The sequence below is a fragment of the Lampris incognitus genome, chromosome 2 (assembly GCF_029633865.1).
Source record: "Lampris incognitus isolate fLamInc1 chromosome 2, fLamInc1.hap2, whole genome shotgun sequence".
NCBI lineage: Eukaryota > Metazoa > Chordata > Actinopteri > Lampriformes > Lampridae > Lampris > Lampris incognitus.
In genome coordinates, this window is record NC_079212.1 from 141,302,159 (window position 1) to 141,324,354 (window position 22,196).

Below are 22,196 nucleotides of genomic sequence, written 5' to 3' on the forward strand. Positions count from 1 at the left end.
CAACTGGCACATATAAATATATTTAGCGCAAAAAGTAAGGAAATGTGTGTTTGGTAGATTATTTCTTTGTTGTAACAATGCTTCTTGGCAATAAATCTTATACCGTTGGAAAGCCTGTTTATGTCCCTTTTAAATGGGGCCACGTTTGTAAGGAACATGCACTTGTGGGATGAGCAGCAGAGCTGAGTATGTGGGTTGCGCCCATGAAAAATTTGCCAAATCTTCTCTGCCAATGCCAGACAGCTTATTTTGCTGCTGCTATTGACTCTTGTTTTGAGCTTCTGGTACCCCAGGTGCTGACAGTCAGCTGCCTGATACAAGATTTATTGCCAAGAAGCATTGTTACAACAAAGACATAATCTACCAAACACACATTTCCTTACTTTTTGTGCCAAGTTTAGATGTTTATATGCGTGGTGCCTGTGAAACGACACTAAACTGTGCTGCACGTGAACCAGGGTGCCTGACTCGCAGTACTTGCAGTACTCTGTGGGATTTTGTGCGATACACATAAATGCAAAGTGACAGACAGAAAGCTTTTGTGAAAACGAGTCACTTGTCATACAAATAGCAGAGGATATAATTATAATTATTGATTTTTATGAACACATTTTGCAGAAATAGCTGTTGTACAAACAACGTGTGTCTGGACACAGCTCTCCAGAGTTCACTCTTCCACAACGGGGATGGAGTCACAAAACAACGCCAAGCATCAAACATCAAACTCTGAATTGTCGAGTAAATACGATGCCAAATGTTTATTTTATTTGGTTAAGTTTGAAATGAAGTACATCCATTCTACTTGCCATCCAAAACAACCGTAGGGGCCAAACACCACTTCATTAAACAGAATACACTCCCCCCTTCATTTTTTTCAATCAAACAGAATGACCTTGGTTCTCTCTCTCTGTCTCGCTCTCTCCTGTCTGTCTGTCTGTCCATCTCTCTCTCGCTCTCTCTCCTGTCTGTCTCTTTCTCTCTCTCCTGTCTGTCTGTCCATCTCTGTCTCTCTCTCTCCTGTCTGTCTCTCTGTCCATCTCTCTCTCGCTCACTCTTTCTCATCTGTCAGTCTGTCCATCTCTCTCTCTCGCTCTGTCTCTCTCTCTCCTGTCTGTCCGTCTCTCTCCCTCTCGCTGTCTCTCTCTCTCCTGTCTGTCTGTCCGTCTCTCTCTCTCCTGTCTGTCTGTCCGTCTCTCTCTCTCGCTCTGTCTCTCTCTCCTGTCTTGTCTGTCTGTCTCTCTCTCTCTCTCCTGTCTGTCTGTCTGTCTGTCCGTCTCTCTGTCTCTCCTGTCTGTCTCTCTCAGTCTGTCCCACACAGCCCCAGCAGGGTGTATGCACACTGGCACCAGCCTCTGACAGATGTTGTAACTGCTGCTCTGGGTGATACAGCAGTTGAAACTAAGACGAAAAAACAAACGGGGTAAGATAATAAAATACAACAGCGCCAGGGGGGGGAAAAAACATCATGGAAGGTGAAGGAGCAGGAGGCCCGAGTACGATGGAGGATGAACAGATGCACATCAGCACACGTACGTAAGCCATGTACGTAATGCACACACATACACACACAACCAGGTCCAGATTAACACAGTGTGTTGCCCTAGGGTCACCATACTTGAAGTGCCCCCCCTTTAGACATGAGAAAAATGAAGTTTACTATGGGTGTCAACACCATAGATTTACATGAATTTACAGCTAAAGTACAAGATCAACACACCTACTACAGAAAAATGTAAGATCCAACCCAAACACCTCACACCATATATAGACATGGCCTACACATGCCATACTAGCCCTTACACTGATGCTCAAATCTGAATGCAGCACACATCCCAATGCAGCGCGTCATACTAAATATTATTTCCATCATAAATGGCCTGTATGAGGCCTACATACAAAGCCATTGCAGAGTATGTCTAAAAAAATTCATCACACCCATGTACCAAATAAGGCAAGCCCAATAACAACTGTCACAACCAACTACTTCAACAGCTGAATGATCATAGTGCCAGGTGAGCTGATGTAAAGGTACAGGGAATAGCACATTAGACAATGTACTGCAGTGTGTAGGCTATTAGAAATTATGGATGTTTTGTTGTTCTGCTGTTTTCAGAAACAGAAATTAAAGGAATGAAAACAGAATAATTATTTGATTTGCATTTCAAAACCCATAAACGAAAAGGCATTTTTAATTTTCCCGGTCAGAAATGGCAGATACAACATTTATAAAAGACTAAATTTTCCTTCTCGCCTTTGCAAAACAGAAAAGTACTTATTCCACACAGGAGGGTGGATTAGTAAAATGGTCTTGGAACATATTTTCTACCAGCAATTAAGTGTACTACTATTATTATGTAAATAAAATGGAACACCCGCAGCTCTGTCAGATGTGTACTCTTTTTCTCACACTCCCAGAGCTGGGTGGCGGGGTGGTGGTACTGGCCTGCTAATCTCCCTGAAATGGAAATACTCTCTTGTTTCCATTGCACAATTTTCTCCGCCCTCTTTTGAGTTTCATGCTGTTACTGTCTCTTATCCAGTCAAACTCACCATTGTGGTTGTGTACCGTCCACCAGGCCCCCTTGGTGAGTTTCTGGAGGAGCTTGACACACTTGTCTCGCACTTCCCTGTTGATGACTCTGCACTCATCCTTCTCAGTGACTTCAACGACCACATTGACAAGCTAGATCCTCTTCTCTTTTTCCTCTCCTCCTACCCACAAGGCCAGCAACCAGCTGGACCTTATCTTTACTAGACACTGTCCTATTTCCAATCTCACTGACACTCCCCTCCAGCTCTCTGACCACTATTTCATGTCCTACTCTTTCTCCCTCTCTTCTCCCCCCTCAGCCCTTCCCCCTACCCACATGGTTTCCACCCGTAGACACCTCCGCTCTCTCCCCCACTGATCTTTGTTCCTCTGTTACCTCTATCCTCCCTACACCTGAATCTTTCTCTCTCCTACCCCCTTACACTGCTACTGATCTTCTTCTCTCTACCCTCACCTCTTCTCTGGACAATCCCTGTCCCCTCAACTCCAGGCCTGCATGCCCAACTCCACCTGCCCCTTGGCTGTCCAACAGACGGAGCCTAAAAGTGGCAGAGTGCAAATGGAGAAAAGGCAAACTCCCAGAGGACCTTCTCAACTTCCAATCTCTTCTTTCCTCTTCCTCCTCCTCCCTTTCTGCTGCTAAAGCTGCCTTCTATTGCTCTAAAATACTATCCTCTACCTCTAATCCTAAGAAACTCTTTGAAACCTTCTCTACACTTCTTCAACCTCCACCTCCTCCTCCTTCTTCCTCCCTTCTCCCTGATGACTTTGCCAACTTCTTTGACAAGAAGGTAAATGACATCAGATCCTCCTTTTCACACCAACCGGTTAGCGCTCCTTGCACTAGCCCACCCTCTGCACCCTCCCTCACCTCTCCACGTCCCACCCTATCCCACCTTGCTCCCCTCTCCCCCGACGACGTCCTCAACCTCATCACATCCAGTTGCCCCACCACATGCTCCCTTGACCCGGTCCCCTCCCCTCTTCTTCAGTCTATAGCACCTGAACTCCTTCCCTTTCTAACCCTCCTCATCAACACCTCCCTCCAGGCAATCTGCTTTCCGTCTGCCTTCAAGACTGCTAGAATCACCCCCCTTCTCAAGAAACCATCACTTAACCTCTCTGACGTCAAAAACTATAGACCAGTTTCCCTTCTACCCTTTCTATCCAAAACTCTCAAACTTGCTGTCTTTAACCAACTTTCTTTGTATCTCCACCAGAACAACCTCCTGGACCCCAACCAGCCTGGGTTCAGGGTGGGTCACTCGACAGAGACGGCCCTCCTTGCAGTGACAGAATCGCTGCACGCTGCGAGAGCCAACTCTCTCTCCTCTGTCCTGATTCTCCTAGACCTGTCAGCTGCATTTGACACAGTGAACCACCAGATCCTCCTCTCTACCCTCGAGGGGCTGGGTGTCACAGGCTCTGCACTCTCAATGTTTGCATCCTACCTGACGGGTCGCTCCTACCAGGTGATATGGAGATCTGTGTTGGAGCCTCGCAGACTGACTACAGGCGTTCCACAAGGTTCGGTTCTGGGTCCTCTCCTTTTTTCCCTGTACACGACATCCCTGGGTTCTGTTATTCGCTCACATGACTTCTCTTACCATTGTTATGCCGATGACACCCAGCTGATCTTGTCCTTTCCTCCCTCTGACACACAAGTAGAGACACGCATTGCTGCATGCTTGACTGACATCTCAGAGTGGATGGCGACACACCACCTGAAGCTCAATCTGGACAAGACAGAGCTGATTTTCCTCCTGGGGAAAGGTTGCCTGCACCGAGACCTGGCCATCACCATTGACAACACCGTGGTGACACCAACTCGGACTGCGAGGAATCTGGGTGTGATCCTGGACGACCAACTGTCGTTTGCTGCAAACGTTGTATCAGTTGCTCGCTTCTGCAGATTTCTCCGCTATAACATCAGGGGGATCCGCCCATTCCTCACCGACGAGACGGCACAGGTGCTCATCTAGGCTCTGGTCATCTCCCGGCTGGACTACAGCAACTCCCTCCTTGCTGGTGCCCCAGCATCGGCCATCAGACCCCTGGAGCTTGTTCAAAAAACGGCAGCTCGTCTGGTGTTTAACCGCCCTTAGTTCTTCCACACAACTCCCCTTCTCATGTCCCTATACTGGCTCCCAGTAGCTGCTCGCATCCAGTTTAAGACTCTGGTGCTGGCCTACAGGGCAGTGAAAGGAACAACTCCTTCCTATCTCCAGGCCATGGTCAAGCTCTACACCCCCACCCGACCACTTCGCTCTGCTGCCTCGGGACGCCTGGTTGCCCTGTCGCCCTGTCACGGCTCTTTTCTGTCCTGGCCCCACAGTGGTGGAATGAACTCCCCAATGATGTCAGGACAGCGGAGTCGCTGTCCATCTTTCAGCGCAGGTTGAAAACTCACCTCTTCGAGAACGCCTACCCTGTTACTTGCTCTTCGCACTTATCGTATTTACTCATTTAAAAAAAAATCTTTCTTGCACCTTTACTTTAGCACCAGTTTTGCTCTTAGATGCTTGTTTAGAGAGAAGATAAACTTATGACCTCTGATGACTAGTACTTCTCCTGATTTCCTACGTTAAATGCATTTATTGTAAGTCACTTTGGATAAAAGCGTCGGCTAAATGACTGTAATGTAATGTAATGTAATGTAACGATTCTCTCGGTCCCGTGGCGAACGGACGAACAGCGCCACTCTGCCATTGCAATCCATTGTGGTGGGAGGGGGAATTACACCCAGACGGCCACTGCACTAGTTACGAAGTAAACAGCGTCTCTCTCTCCTCACCGCCCTCTACGCCTCCATGATGCTGAAAGACGCACAGGGCGATGTAGCCGCTGTAGAAAATATGACAAATATTTCAAAACATATTTCAAATATTTTAAAAGTTAGTCATTGTCTTAATCATCTGGTGCCCCCCAGCCCCCACCAAATTGGCTGGTGCCCCCCCAGCCCTCGCCTGATGTCAAGCATTCACACTTCACGCACAACAAGCAATAGTGGAAAGAGGGCTAAATTTGTTTGGTAACTTAACTGCAATCTTATTGAAGGTACTGGCGGTGACAGTACAGTCAAAAAAATCCATCCGTTAGCCAAACCGCTTATCCTGCTCAAGGTCGCGGGGATGCTGGAGCCTATCCCAGTATAGTCATTGGGCATTGTAAAAAAAATAAATTTTAAACACTAAATTTCCTTTGTACTTCAGCATCGTATAGTTCCTGTGTGTGTGTGTGTGTGTGTGTGTGTGTGTGTGTGTGTGTGTGTGTGTGTGTGTATTTTCGGTGTCTGCATGCTGAATGGTGTGAAATAAGATGGCTAAATGCAGTGTGTTTGAGTCTACCTAGACATACAGCTCATGCCATTCCTTCATGTCACTTTTTAATATCCAGTCTGAATCAGGCACGGCTCCAGGATTTCAGTTTTGGGTAGGCCAGGCCAATTATGGATGGGCCTGGAATTCCCTAGGGGGGTCCGGGGGGCATGCTCCCCCGGAAGAAAGTTTTTCAATATTGATAATTTAAATGCATCAATTTGGTGCATTTTGAGACCAAAATCGAGCTAGATAGAATAACAAATGAAATCACCAAAAAACCCTCATAATTCATGCAACATTGACAAAATGAGCCAAAATGTTAAAAATTACTCAGTGCAAAATATATATTGCTTGAACAGCAGCAGTACCATCACTTGCCAACGTTGAAAGCCAGTGAGTGACCATTTTGAACTATAATTCTAATTATATGTTTTTGTGAAAAAAAGCAACGCTTGGTATGGCAGTTGGAACTAGCCTAGCCTATCCCGCCGGCGTCGAACATCACATCACGTGTCTCATGAACTTGCTTGCGCATGAACATCAACATATAAAATTATGTTTATAAAAACTATTTTTAGCACAAAATCATGCGATTATTGGCTGATTTCGAATCATTTATGACTAAATGAAAATTTGTAAAAAATAATATATATATTTTTTTGGGTAGGAAAATTGTAGGGTGGGCCTGGTGAAAAGTGGGCGGGCCTAGGACCGTCAGGCCCACCCATAACGCCGTGCCTGCTCTGAAGGAAGCAAATAGGTACAAAAATATGACTCCATTGTTTTCAGAATGGACATCACTGTGGCGTAGTGGTTAGCACCGTCAACTCACACTAAGAGGATCACGGATTCAATTCCAGTCCATCTGAGTGGAGTTTGCATTTTCTCCTCGTGTTAACGTGTGTTTCCTCCGTCCAAAGTCATGCGTGTCAGATGAACTGGACTCTATAATGTGCCCATAGATGTGAACGGTGTGTAGGGGATGGTGTGTGTGGGCTCTGTGATGGACTGGTGACCTGTGTCTTCCACCCAATGCATGCTGGGATGGACTCCAGCCCCCTGTGGACCTGAACTACATAAAGTTGGTACAGGTGAGTAGATTTTTAGATTGTGCTTCCAAATTTCTCTGACAGTCATTATCAGCTCAGGGTCCGAGGATGGCTCCTTTTCATCAAAACAACAACGGAGTGAGGATCTGTTGTTGAAAATTAGGATTTTAGCTTCAACTGAATGAGGAGGAAGAAGTGAATAAATTTATCATTCTTTCATTCATTCATTCATCTTCAGCCACTTCTATGGGGTCAGGTCCTCCCTCTCCCCAGCAACGCTCTCCAGCTCCTCCTGGGGAATCCCAAGACGTTCCCAGGCCAGACTGGACATATAGTCCCTCCAGCGAGTTCAGGGTCTACCCCGGGGTGTCCTCCCAGTTGGCCGTGCCTGGTAAACCTCCAAAGGAAGGTGCCCAGGAGGCATCCTAATCAGATGCCCCAACCACCTCAACTGGCTCCTTTCGGCATGAAGGAGCAGCGGCTCTACTCCGAGCTCCCTCCGGATGTCCGAGCTCCTCACCCTATCTCTAAGGCTGAGCCCAGACACCCTACGGAGGAAGCTCATTTCAGCCCCTTGTATCCACCATCTCACCCTTTTGGTCACTACCCCAGGCTCATGACCACAGGTGAGGGTTGGAACAAAGATTGACTGGTAAATTGAGAGCTTTGCCTTCCGGCTCAGCTCCCTCTTCACCACAACGGTCCGGTACAACATCCGCATTACTGCTGATGCTGCTGCACCAAACCGCCTGTCAATCTCCCGCTCCATCCTACCCTCACTCGTGAACAAGACCCCGAGATACTTGAACTCCTTCACTTGAGGCAACAACTCATCCCCAACCCGGAGGGAGCAATCCACCATTTTCTGGTAGAGAACCGTGGCCTCAGACTTGGAGGTGCTGACTCTAAAACAAACAAATAAATAAAGAAATAAATCGATATTCAGTAAATTCAGGTGTTAATTCACGGGATGTGTTTCTCTATTTTAATTTGTTCTGTTGTTTTCTCAGTTATATAGAGAAAACAATGGCTCAGTATTTGGAAAAAATTAGAGATTTCTTCCCAGCACCATTGAATTTCAAGGCGGTCTGGGCCTCTATGAGACAACATGAAAAACATGCAGCCTCTAGCGGTCTACGTCTTCGATAAAACAACTGCGTTTTATCCAAATGAAGTCCGTTAAAGTGTCCCTTAATTAATTCATCACCTACTTCCTGATTATTTTTTTTTGGAGCTACAAGCTTGGGATTCTGCTTTGATTAATGCAAACAGCAATTGTGCAATGACCTACTCACTCTCACGCACACACACACAGACACACACTATATTTCTCTATCCTTGTGGGGCCCCTCATTGACATTGACTACACACACACACACACACACACACACACACACACTATATTTCTCTATCCTTGTGGGGCCCCTCATTGACATTGACTCCACACACACACACACACACACACACACACACACACACACACACACACACACACACACACACACACACACACACAAATGTGTCCAAAAAGCGGCACATCAACCACTGTTTCGCAACAATGTAATAGACGCAATGCCCTGGCACAAAGTAATAAATAGCACAAACAGACACAACACGTGCACGTGGGTACATACGTGCACGCACCTGCAGACTCACACGTACACACACACACACAAACAGATACACACAAAGACAAACACAACGCACAAATAAACAATCACAAACACACACACACACACGCACAGACTACAAGGCACAGCCGCCAAAGTGTGTAAGAGTTATTTGATCAGGTCGTGTTGACAGATGAAGTCTTTAATGATAAACAGAGGGACATCTCCTCTGTGTCCTCCAGGACCCGGCACAAGGCCAGTGTCCTGTAAAAAAAAAAAAAAAAAATGTTGCAACCCCGCATTTTTTTCAAAAATTCCCCCCCTTTTTACCGTAAATGAACGCCGTCACCACCCACGGAGTGACCTTTCCCAACATCGTGTCTTGGTCAAACGCTGAAAAATACCAGCGAAGCGCTGGGAGCGAACAGAAGGAAGACTCTCCTGGTGAGTGGACGCCGGCGGAAGACGCCCATATTTGGACGCTCACTTCCTGCTAGTTTAAGGAGTTGGAAAAGTGGAAGAGTTTTCAATTAAAGGCGAGCGTCGCGGCCGCTCTGGTGCTGGTTCCCACGTCCCGTGTCTCGTCCCGCTGCGACGACACCACCCCCCCCCCCCCGGGTCCCGAGTCCAGTCCAGTTTCCCTCTGCTACCCATTTGCCCCAACGGCTCCTTGTTGACCATTCAATCAACTTTCTTTGTATTTAAATTTGGCTGCTTGGCTCGTCCGTTGTCAGAGTTCACCATGTCACTATCATGTCTCGGTCATGTGTGTTGCTGATACCCTCATGTTTCCTAGCCGGAGTCTGTCTGGCTCCCCACTTCCTGCTGCCGCCATGACACCCTGCCCCTTCACACCCACACCAGGTCAATACAGCTGAATCAATCTGATTTAAACTTGGGTTTTTTTTTGTCTCTGCTCACCTCACACTTGTTGAAATGTCTTTTTTTGAGGGGGGGGGGGCGGTGTTCAGTCAATTACCCTACTCTTCCGAGCCGTCCCGGTCGCTGCTCCACCCCCTCTGCCACATGCCTCCTCCGATACATGTGGAGTCGCCAGCCGCTTCTTTTCACCTGACAGTGAGGAGTTTCACCAGGGGGATGTAGCACGTGGTAAGATCACGCTATCCCCCCCCACCCACCCAACAGGCGCCCCGGCCAACCAGAGGAGGCGCTAGTGCAGCGACCAGGACACACACCCACATCTGGCTTCCCACCAGCAGACACGGCCAATTGTGACTGTAGGGACGCCCGACTAAGCCGGAGGTAACACGGGGATTCGAACCGGCGATCCCCGTGTTGGTAGGCAACAGAATAGACCGCCACGCCACCCGGACGCCCCCTGAAATGTCTTTTTTCATCGTAAAAGCTCACATTTTCACATCCAACAAAGACGAGGAAAGGAAAACGGTCTTGTTATTCAACGTGTTCACCCTTTAACTCCACATTCTGTTCTCTTCCGATTTTATCCCCTATATCAATCCCTTGGTTTTCTCTTCGGAGAAAATTCCGGAAAACCCAGTCTTCTCAAATGCTGAGGAGTCACCCATCTGTTCCCTTTTTTTTCCCATTTTTTGTGTTTGTACACTAACTTTTACTCGCTCTGCGTCACGCACCGCAAGTTGCATTCAACATCAGAACCAAAACTGTCAGCAATAAAACCCGTCGGCACGCCGTAAACGAAGGCTACACAGAGAAGGTAAAGTTTTGTTTACAATGTTCCTTTTTTTGGGGGGGGGGGGGTAAATGACTTCCACCGGGGCTGTCAGGACAGATACCACCGGGGTGAAATATCACCGGTGCGTAATTACCAGTCACTTCAGACCGCGGCTTTTACAACAGGCTGTTTGTTGGGTTGTTTTTTTTAACAGAGGGGCTCAGTAGCAATTAAATCATTCCAAATGTTTCCTTTTGATTACATCAAGATGACCCGCTGGGATGTTAAGCTCCCCCCCCCCCCCCACCTCCCCCACCTCCCCCCTTCCCACTCCGCTGCCTGTTTTTCCAACCACATGTTATTCATGGTCAAAAGCGCACAACAAGTTTACGGCTACAAAGTCCCCCCGCTGTGGAAAGACCTTGAGGAGGTAGCGCGGGGCAGAAATCGATGGTGACGAATGAAATACCTAAAACACAGAAGGGGGTGGGGGGGGTGGGGAGGGGGTGGAGAGGGAGAAAAACAATGGAAAATAAAAAGACAGAGAGAAACCTTGACGATCAAACACAGAAGGTAAGAGGAAAGTAAGGCAGAAAGAGTGGTGAACACACACACACAGACGGGATAGTGTGATTACGCCGGAGGGGTTAACGATCAGACGAGCGGCCCCATCGAGGTGAAATCCCGGCTCTGGGGCGGTCAGTCACTCCGTGGCCCCGCTGGCCCCGGAGCAACACAGGCCACGCGTGTCCCTCTGTACATGCAAACATCAGAGATACTGTACACACCTACTGTAGTTCATTTATGCAATGCACGCAAACACACACAAAATGTACCCGGCCACCTCAGCGAGAGCAGAGAGCGACGCCCCAGGCCGAGTGACGCCGTGAAGGGGATGTTTTTCCTCAGCGGAACACAGTTCTCAAATAAAAATGCTGGATTTTTAAAAAATTTATTCTAGCTTTAGTTCCGTTTAGGAAAAAGCAGATAATTAGTAAATGATGGAAGCACTACTCGAGCCCTTATACAAAGTTTGGAGCTTTATAAGAGATTAGAGATAACTGAGACGCTTCATCACCACAATGAACTGGACGTTTTAGCAGACAGGCGGCACACAACACCAATGTCAAGTGGCTGGGAGAACTAGGAGCAGACCACAGCAGCCTCCGGGAACGAGACCCAGTCATCATCCCAACAGCACACATCCAATAATGAGTCTCAAGCATGAAGAGTCGGACAACACCGGGACTTCACAAGATCCTTGCCTACTGTGCTGAAGAAGCTAACAGCACTCCGTGATAGCCTGGCGGCACAAACGGACCAGCTGCTAACATCAGGGTCTCACGCAAACTGGCTAACACAGGGCAGGACAATACTGATCATGAAGGATCCCCACAAGGGTACAACGTCGTCAAACTACCGGCCAATAACCTGCCTCTCCACAACATGGCAGCTCCTCTCAGGGATCCTGATGGCTAAGTTGAACAGGCACATGTAAGTAAATGAGCGAAACTCAGAAGGACATTGGAAACAACACCAGAGGGTCAAAGCGCCAGGTACTGACTGATAGAGCAGTCACCCAAGACTCCATGACCAGACAGAACAACCTGAGCGCTGCCTGGATTGACTACAAGAAGGCCGACGACTCATTGCCCCACACATGGCTACTGGAGTGCTTGCAAGGGCGGCGTTTGCGTGTGGCAGAGTATGGCAGTTGCCACACCCTACGTAGCGTGGCAACAAAAAATGGGAAAATGTGTGACTAAAGAGTCTAATGTGTACTAAATTTCCTGTTTAAACGCCATGGAAGAAAATGGCTAATTAAACAATCCAGTGAATTGGCAGATTTCCCAGAGTCAGTAATATTACACAGTTGTTCCACTCTCACAACGGGACGCCATGGGAACCAATGTGACGTTGCATCACTGCGTGCTAAATACGCGGCTCCACGCTATTATTGGACAGCCACGAAAAAATGAAGAGAACGTCACCATCCATCTGTGTAGATGACCACAGTCATTTTTAGACCGTTTTTTAGCAAAAAGGTTAATCACTGGGCAGCAGGATGCTCACGGCACTGAAAAAGGAGACAGTCAGCAAAATGCCATCTAACACAGCTCTGCCTCAGCCTAGCGTTACATCTCCGATGCTACCGAGCGTTAGCAGTACTAGCATAAGGAATGATTTCAGTAAAAATAAAGAAGTGCTGAGACAGCCGCAGTTAGCTAGCTTTCCCACCAGAAAGGGGATTTTTTTTCCCGGTGCAACTGTAGTCAGTCTGGCCTGGCACCTCATTTGATAGGAACTCTGCGTTGTGATTGTGGATGATGGGGAATGAGACAGGGACAACTGCTGCCTTGCCAGCCGGGGGGGATCTAGTCTCACACAGGCAGTGTAGAGTCCGGCTGTTTAAAAAACAATAATCAATGTACAGCAACTTCATTGGACCAGGCTTCAACACGCACACCTGTTAACACCCAACTCGCCTCAGGAAGGCTCCCGGCCGACTGAGAAAAATAGCGCAAATTCACAGGAAGTAGCGTCACCAAGATGTCAAACGTCACACAACCAAAACATTGCACCATTAATAAAATAAAAAGCTCCCCAAAAGAAATATACAGAAACAAGTAGCCTATATACATAAGCAACAACAACACATGAACAAAATGGGAAAATTGATTATTGGTGAAATATAAACCTAGTACATTAATACACCGGTTACACAACTTTACAAGACCCACGAATGGGTTGAATATTCTATGTAAGAGGATGCTGTTTTTTGCTTCACTTGTGGGTATTTTGCTTGCGGGCCTTATGGAGGTTTTCTCTGCTGGAATATGCACGCACAGCTAAGGGGAAATTCAGATCACCCACGACAGAGATGCCGTGAAGGCATGGACGGATTATAAGGATGTTTGCGTCTATAAAAGCCGTCTATAAAAACAGTCATTAATTGCAACGAATTAGCAGAGGTGAGAGAAGATCGAGTGCGAGTCAAAGCTTTGCTCAGAGCATCGAGTTAGAATCTGCCCTTCTGTGGACACGATGAGCGCAAGGAGTCAAGCAACGGAGGGAAAGTAACCGAACTGATAGATGTTTTTTGAAAAATTGATCTTATCAGTTTTTGGGGAAACTATTGTGAAGACAGTTATCAATTAAGTTACAGAGGCCATTTTTCTCACGTTTGGTCGATGAAACCAAAGACTTGTCTAAGGAGCAGCTTGTAATTCTTTTGCGGTACATTCTGGTGTTGTAAAAAAGCATGCTATAGGGACTTTCTATATGCAGGACCTGTGTGCAGATTAGGTCAGGTGAATCAGCCATACTAAATTATCCCTAGGTGTGAATGTGTCCCACCTGCTGCCCGCCTGCTGCCCAATGACTGCTGGGATAGGCTCCAGCATCCCTGCGACCCTGAGAGCAGGATAAGCAGTTTGGATAATGGATGGATGGATAAGCTGACTGAGCTGGGTGTAGACATGCAGTTTTGCATTGGACAATGCTATGACGGTGCTAGTGTTATGCGGGGCTCAGTCAGTGGAGTTCAGGCAAAAATGAGAGAGAAACTCCAGGCCTCGAGGGCCGCAGTGTCTGCAGGTATTTGTTGCAACCAGGCGCTACACCACCTGATTTAACTAATTCCTTTCCCTCCTTGGTCCAGGAGGTGAGCTAATTAGTTAAATCAGGTGGTGTAGTGCATGGTTGGAACAAATACGAGGCCTGGAGTTGGGCACCCCTGGCGTAGTCTGTCCCTGTCCTGTTTGGTGGCTGAACTAAACCAAACAGTGATGGATGTGCAGAGGACAGACTGGATTATTGCAGTGTAAATGCTGTATTCCTTTGTTGAAAACAGCAATACAAGGCATCAAATGAGAGAGTACTACAGCTGGAACGGACCCACCTGTACAACTATAGGTGGCTGTACTGGTACAGAACTGTCCAGAAACTGTTACGGCTCTATGAGGCAGCCATGGCTGTTTTGGATGCAACTGCTGCTTCTTCCAAGGATGAATAGGTTGAGGCTTCTGGTCTAAAGGCAAAACTGGAGTCATACAATTTTATTGTGAAACTTCACATTGTCAAGAATATCTTAGCTATTACAGTTGGACTGTCTGAGCAGCTGCAAGAGTCTTGCCTTGTTGTCCTCAAAGCAGTAGCTCTGATCAGGAGCACAAAACGGCAACTTGAGATGATCAGATTTGATAGTGAATGGGGGGGGCTATCAGAAAAGGCAAAAAACTTCACCGTCACACTCGGTGTGACACCTGAGGAAAGAGCTACGGTATCAAACTCTTTACCAGCAAGACTACAGACGTTATCATCACTCTTCAAAAGGTACACAACTGACTCCACCAGTGAATTTAGAGAGAAAGTGGGAATAGACAATACAAAGAGGCTATACTACGCTGTCAGACCGTTTCATCGCTGAATTCAGTCACTGGTTCAGTGACAATGAGGGCCTCCTGCATTCATTAAAAGCTTTTGACAAAAGCTCAACTGAGTCCATGGATCTCACCAAAACTAGCAAATTTGCAAAATACTATTCACTGCTCGGAGATGAAATTGTGCTACAGTCCCAGGTCAGCTCTGCCAAGATGTTCCTAACTACTAGGGACAGTCAAACAGAAGACAACATTCTGTCAGATCCCATTAGATTGCAGTCTTTGCCAGTTGCATTCACTGAAGTGATCAAACTGATAATAATGCTACCCATCGCAATGGCCTCAAATGAACACTTTTCCTCAGTCCTTAAGAGTGACGACATATTTGAAGCCCACGACGGGAGATGAAAGACTAAGCCACTTGACGCTCATATCAGTGGACAAACTGGTGAAATTACTCGATTTGGAGGAACTGATAAATATGTTTGCTCAGCTATGACCTCGCTGCTACCCTTTCATGGACTAACCTTAATGACATTACTGTGAGGACAAAAAGGTAAGACCTGTGTTTTTATATATCCCATCAAAGCAAACAACACTTTAAAACCCCAAGCCGCAATTTGTGAGACACACTAGCAATTGCAAAATGAATGAGCTGAGTATGTTGAGTATTTTGCAAGAAGGTTCTGGGTTCGAGCCCCGGGGTAGTCCAACCTTGGGGGTCGTCCCGGGTCGTCCTCTGTGTGGAGTTTGCATATTCTCCCCGTGTCTGATTGGGTTTCCTCCGGGTGCTCCGGTTTCATCCCACAGTCCAAAGACACGTAGGTCAGGTGAATCGGCCATACTAAATTGTCCCTAGGTGTTAATGTGTGTGTGTGTGTGTATGATGTGTGTGTGTATGTGCCGGCCCGTGATGGACTGACGGCCTGTCCAGGGTGTCTCCCCGCTTGCCACCCAATGACTGCTGGGATAGGCTCCAGCATCCCCACGACCCGAAGAGCAGGATAAGCGGTTTGGATAATGGATGGATGGACGTTGAGTATGCATTGCCTACACCTATAGAATCAATATATTTGAGTCCACACAGTTAGTAAATTGCGGATCGGGGCTTTAAATAATAGCATAAGCATTTGTGTAGGGTGAAGGTGTTTGCAACGTCTGAAGTGTTGGTCTTGCATTGTTCATACATCTTCTACGAGCAGTTTTGTGTGGAGACTTTGAAGCAGACCTCGTCTCATTTCTCTAGCTATAGGTTTGTGTACATTGTCAGTTGGATTTGAGCATACATTTTGTTTGTCGTCATGCTTAGATTATTTGGTCCTGGGAGTCTATGTGATTTTTTTGGTGTCATTACATTAATAATTAACGTTAAGGGTGCTGCACCATCCCGATGCGAGGCATACACTGTAATTGTGTTTTGTCATCACTCTGCTATACGCTGGGTTTTGATGGAACGCTGCCACTGAGTGCTTGGCACCAAACAGGGCCAACGGGACACTGATAACCTTCTTCAAAAACCTTTTTGTGGAAAACCAACCGAGAGGCCAACTCCAAGGCCATCACACAAGAAACCATCAAGTGCGGCACATACCGAGGTGATGCGCTCTTCCCGGCTGCTGTACTGCACAGACCTGAACCTTCTCAGTCAGATCATCGCAAAGAGTTGATACGAAGACATGTTCAGAAGTGGGGTAACCATCAGTCACCTCCTCTACATGGATGACATCAAGCTATATGCCAAGAGTGAACCAGACATCGATTTACTGATCAATCAATCAATCAATTTTATTGAACATGTTAAAAACATATAAGTGACAAATAAGAGACTCGAATAATACCGATCATGTTCAAAAGGGGTAAGAAGAAGTTAAGAACTTTTCTAGGCCTACCTCCTTATACTACTTTTACTACTTTATTGATTCTTCCTCTGCATGTAACCCATCCTAGCTGTGTAGCTAGGAGCAGTGGGCAGCTGCCGTGCAGCACCCGGGGACCAGCTCCAGTTCCTCTTGCCATGCCTCGGTCAGGGGCACAGACAGGAGTATTAACCCTAACATGCAGGTCTTTTTGATGGTGGGGGAAACCGGAGCACCTGGAGGAAACCCACCACAGACACGGAGAGAACATGCAAACTCCACACAGAAAGGACCTGGGATGACCCCCAAGGTTGGACAACCCTGGGGTTCAAACCCAGAACCTTCTTGCTGTGCTAACCACTGCGCCACCGTACCGCTCATACTATTCAATAATGCATTGATAATAGAAAAAGTAAGTTCAATTTACAGCCATCAGTGCTCGTGAAATCTATCTCAGTCGACTCGAACAAATCAACCCATTTGGAGAGAAAAAAAACTCACCAAAATAAACAACGATGACATTGGGACGTCATTCAGACTGGATAAGTGTGGTCGAATTGCGACAAAGAGCGGGAAGGTGATCAGGACTGAAGGGGAGGAGCTACCGGAAGGCAGGACTGCAGACATACAGGACAGTTACAAGTGCCGGGGAGGAGAAAGCAAGGCGGTCAACCACAGCCAAAGAGTGAGGCAGGTCCTGAGAAGTCAGCTAAATGGTAGCAATAAAATATAAGCCATCAACATGTATTTCTTACCAGTCATCAGATACCCAACTGGGACAATAAGCTGGCCACGGGAGGAAATAGAGGCCGCAGATGTCAATATATGAAAACTCCTTGCAATGCATGGAGGATTCCACCTGATGTCCAGCACCCTGAGACTGTGCGAGCAGCTAAAAGAGGGGGGCCAAGGGTTAGCGAGTGTCAGAGCCACTATCCAGGATGAAACCAGGAGCATCCAAGAGCACATCAGGAAGATTGCCCCCCAGGACAAATATATATCTAATCTGACATATTTTGGTTGAAAACAACCATTTCTAGGGGCTTTGGTCAGTAATTTTAAATCAGATTATTTAGCTTAATATGTTATTTAGCTTAATATATTTATAAATTTATTGAATATTTATATATTTCTTTATTCTGTATAACACTGGAATAATGTTGAACAACTTCAGCGTAAAAGCCATATGCTAACTTTGAAGAGGAGGAAGAAAAGCTGTTGTGGCTAACAAGGCAGGCAAGCTTATGCCAAGACCTTTAAGAACTGATGTTACTGGCGGTGTCCGGGTGGCGTGGCGGTCTAGTCCGTTTCCTACCAACACGGGGATCGCCGGTTCGAATCCCCGTGTTACCTCCGGCTTGGTCAGGTGTTCCTGCAGACACAATTGGCAGTGTCTGCAGGTGGGCAGCTGGATGTGGGTATGTGGCCTGGTCGCTGCACTAGCATCCCCTCTGGTCAGGTGGGGCGCCTGTTCGGGGGGGGGGGGTAGCGTGATCCTCCCACGCACTACACCCCCCTGGTGAAACTCCTCACTGTCAGGTGAGAAGAAGCGGCTGGTGACTCCACATGTATGGGAGGAGGCATGTGGTACAATTGGGAAAAAAAGGAGGGAAAATCCAAAAAACAAAACAAAAAAGAACTGCTATTACAACATCAACAGTTGAAACTACCTAGGTCTACCTACGGTTTATCATTTGGGGGCAGAAGATCCTGGGTGCGGAGTGCTCATACACCAATGCAGTTACCACCATCGCCACTAGTATCAATAAATTCACTAAGAATGACCAGGCCGGTTGCATTAACCTTTAAGAAGATTCCAACCCGCTAACTGGTTCATCCGCCACGACACCGGAAGACGGCGCGTTTCATCCGCCTATCCTCCCTGGTGGACCGACCGCTGCTGGGGGAGGTAAAATATCTCACTAACGAATCCATAATCTGCAATCCTTGCAACATCCAATCAATGAAGTCGATGTGAAAAAAAAGTGATTACATGGAAACTTTGAACAATCAGCATCACGCTAGCTGCCGCTGCATGAGTCAGGTGTCAGATGTTGTCGGAAGCATCTGGGTCATGTCTGACAATGCGACGGACAGCTTGCTGGCTGCAGTTCCTGCATTGAGATGCAGAAGTAAAACGTACAAACACACACACACACATACACACACACACAACAGAAATAATCCTAGCACTGGCTGTAACAGTCGGCTCCATGCACATTTTTTACAGCGGAGGTTTTTGGTATGGATGGGGGGTAAAGATGGGAAGAGTGGAGGGATTCACGGCAGCTGGTACTGTGTCATCACCCTCAGATCCACAAAGGAGTCGAATCTCAGTGCAGTATGGGGGGGGGGGCGCTATCGTGTTCCAGCCCGTTGGCAGAGGCAGGGTCAAACGGTGCATGTTTTACTCACTCACCTACACCCCCCACTCCGACTACACCCCCCACCCCTTTCTCTCTTTCATCCACACACACACACACACACACTAACATACTGAGGTTGCACGAGTTCAGAGCAGGATACACAAGGGCCCCTCTGAACTCGACAAGTTGGCTGCTATCCAACCAGTACCTCACCTCAGTCACAAAGCTCACAACAGAGCAGGGTCTCCATGCCTCCCATACATTTTATACACTCATGTACTCATGCATGCGCGCACACACACACACACACACACACACACACACGTATCACACATGTATCACACAAACACACATAAATCACAACACATACACATGTACTCAAACAACCTAACACACACACACACACACACGTACACATGGACTCATGTGTTTGTTAACACACTCAGGGCAGGAACCCGTAAAAAAGGCCGTCTACTCTCCCTGCTTTCCAAAACAACCGTTGGGGCCAAACACCACTGCACTAAACAGCATAGCCCCTCGTACCCCCCCCCCTATTTTCCAATCAAGCTGAATGACCTTGGGTCTCTGCCTCTCTCTCCTATCTGTCTGTTTCTCTCTCTCTCCTGTGTCTCTGTCTCTCTCTCCTGTGTCTCTGTCTCTCTCTCTCCTGTGTCTCTGTCTCTCTCTCCTGTCTGTCTCTCTCTCTCCTCTCTCTCTCTCCTATCTGTCTGTTTCTCTCTCTGCTGTGTCTCTGTCTCTCTCTCCTGTCTGTCTGTCTCTCCCCTGTCTGTCTGTCTCTCTCCTGCCTGTCTGTCTCTCTCCTGCCTGTCTGTCTCTCTCTCCTGCCTGTCTGTCTCTCTCTCTCCTGTGTCTCTGTCTCTCTCTCCTGTCTGTCTCTCTCTCTCCTGCCTGTCTGTCTCTCTCTCTCCTGTCTGTCTGTCTCTCTCTCCTGTCTGTCTGTCTCTCTCCTGTCTGTCTGTCCCTTGCTCCTGTTTGTCTGTCTCTCTCCTGTTTTGTCTCCGTCTCTCTCTCCTGTTCTGTCTCCGTCTCTCTCTCCTGTCTATCTCGTCTGTCTCTCTCTCCTGTCTGTGTCTCTCTCCTGTCTGTGTCTCTCTCCTGTCTGTCTCTCTCTCCTGTCTCTCACTCTCCTGTCTGTGTCTCTCTCCTGTCTGTCTGTCTCTCTCCTGTCTGTCTGTCTGTCTCTCTCTCCTGTCTCTCACTCTCCTGTCTGTGTCTCTCTCCTGTCTGTCTGTCTCTCTCCTGTCTGTCTGTCTCTCTCTCCTGTCTGTCTCTGTCTCTCACTCCTGTCTGTCTCTCTCTCAACAACATAAAAATCAGGGAAAGTGAAGGGGCAGGAGGCCCGAGTACGATGGAGGATGAACAGATGCACATGAGTGCATGTATGTATGCTTGTAATGCAAATGCACGCACGCACACACACACACACACACACACACACACACACACAGACGGTTCCACGTGGTTCCACCACATGCTTTCACCCGTGTACGCATCCACCAACACAAGCATTCACACACTTCACACACAACGAGCGGCGATGGTGGCGAGAGGGCTGAAGCTGCTTGGTAACTGAAGTGTAGCTTTACTGTAGGTATATACCACACTTACTGTACGCTGGTGGTGACAGTACAATAAGAACATCTTAAACACTGAACAATTTCCTGTGTACTTCAGCATCGCATACTTCCTGTGTGTGTGTGTATTTTTGGTGTCTGCATGCGGAAAGGAGTGAAACCAGATGGCTAAACACAGTCGCGGTGTGTTCGAGTCTACCTAGACCTACGGCACATGTCATTCCTTCATGTCACTCTTCAACATCCAGTCTGAATGAAGCAAACGGGGACAGAAATATGACTACCGGGTGTCCGGGTGGCGTGGCGGTCTATTCCATTGCCGACCAACACGGGCATCACCAGTTCGAATCCCCGTGTTACGTCCGGCTTGGTCGGGCGTCCCTACAGACACAATTGGCCGTGTCTGCAGGAGGGAAGCCGGATGTGGGTATGTGTCCTGGTTGCTGCACTAGCGCCTCCTCTGGTCATTCGGGTCGCCTGTTCAGGGGGGGGGGACTGGGGGGAATAGCATGATCCTCCCACGCACTGCGTCCCCCTGGCGAAACACCTCACTGTCAGGTGAAAAGAAGCGACTGGCGACTCCACATACAGGTGCATCTCAAAAAATTAGAATATTGTGGAAAAGTTCATTATTTTCCATGATTTAATTCAAAAAGTGAAACTTTCATATATTCTAGATTCATTACACATAAAGTGAAATATGTCAAGCCTTTTTTGCTTGAATCTTGACGACTGCTGGTTACAGCTCATGAAAATCAAAAATCCAGTATCTCAAAATATTAGAATATTACAGAAGACCAATCAAAAAAAAGGATTTATAATACAGAAATGTCGACCTTCTGAACAGCATGTTCATTTATGCTCTCAATACTTGGTCGGGGCTCCTTTTGCACGAATTACTGCATCAATGCGGCGTGGCATGGAGGCAATCAGCCCTGTGGCGCTGCTGAGGTGTTATGGAAGCCCAGGTTGCTTTGATAGCGGCCTTCAGCTCGTCTGCATTGTTGGGTCTGGTGTCTCTCATCTTCCTCTTGACAATACCCCATAAGCCACTGAAGGTCATTGACAATACCCCATAAGCCATTGAAGGTCATTGCTGAAAGAGCTGTATCAAAGCATATCCATGGAACGTTGACTGGAAGGGGAAGATGTGGTGGGAAAAGGTGCACAAGCAACAGGGATGACCGCAGCCTTGAGAGGATGGTCAAGCAAGGCCGATTCAAGAACTTGGGGGAGCTTCACAAGGAGCGGACTGAGGTTGGAGTCAGTGCATCAAGAGCCACCACACAGAGACATGCCCAGGAACTGGGCTACAAGTGTGGCCTTCCTCGTGTCAAGCCACTCCTGAACCTGAGACAACGTCAGAAGCGTCCTACCTGGGCTAAGGAGGAAAAGAACTGGACCGTTGGTCAGCGGTCCAAAGTCCTCTTTTCAGATGAAAGTAAATGCTGCATTTCATTTGGAAATCAAGGTCCCAGAGTCTGGAGGAACAGTGGAGAGGCACAGAATCCAAGTTGCTTGAAGTCCAGTGTGAAGTTTCCACACTCAGTGATGGTTTGGGGTGCCACGTCATCTGCTGGTGTTGGTCCACGGTGTTTCATCAAGCCCCAGAGTCAACGCAGCCGTCTACCAGGAGATTTTAGTGCACTTCGAGCTTCCATCTGCTGACAGGCTTTATGGAGATGCTGATTTCATTTTCCAGCAGGACTTGGCACCGGCCCACAGTGCCGAAACTACCATGGTGTTACTGTGCTTGATTGGCCATCCAACTCGTCTGACCTGAACCCCATATGGGGTGTTGTCAAGAGGAAGA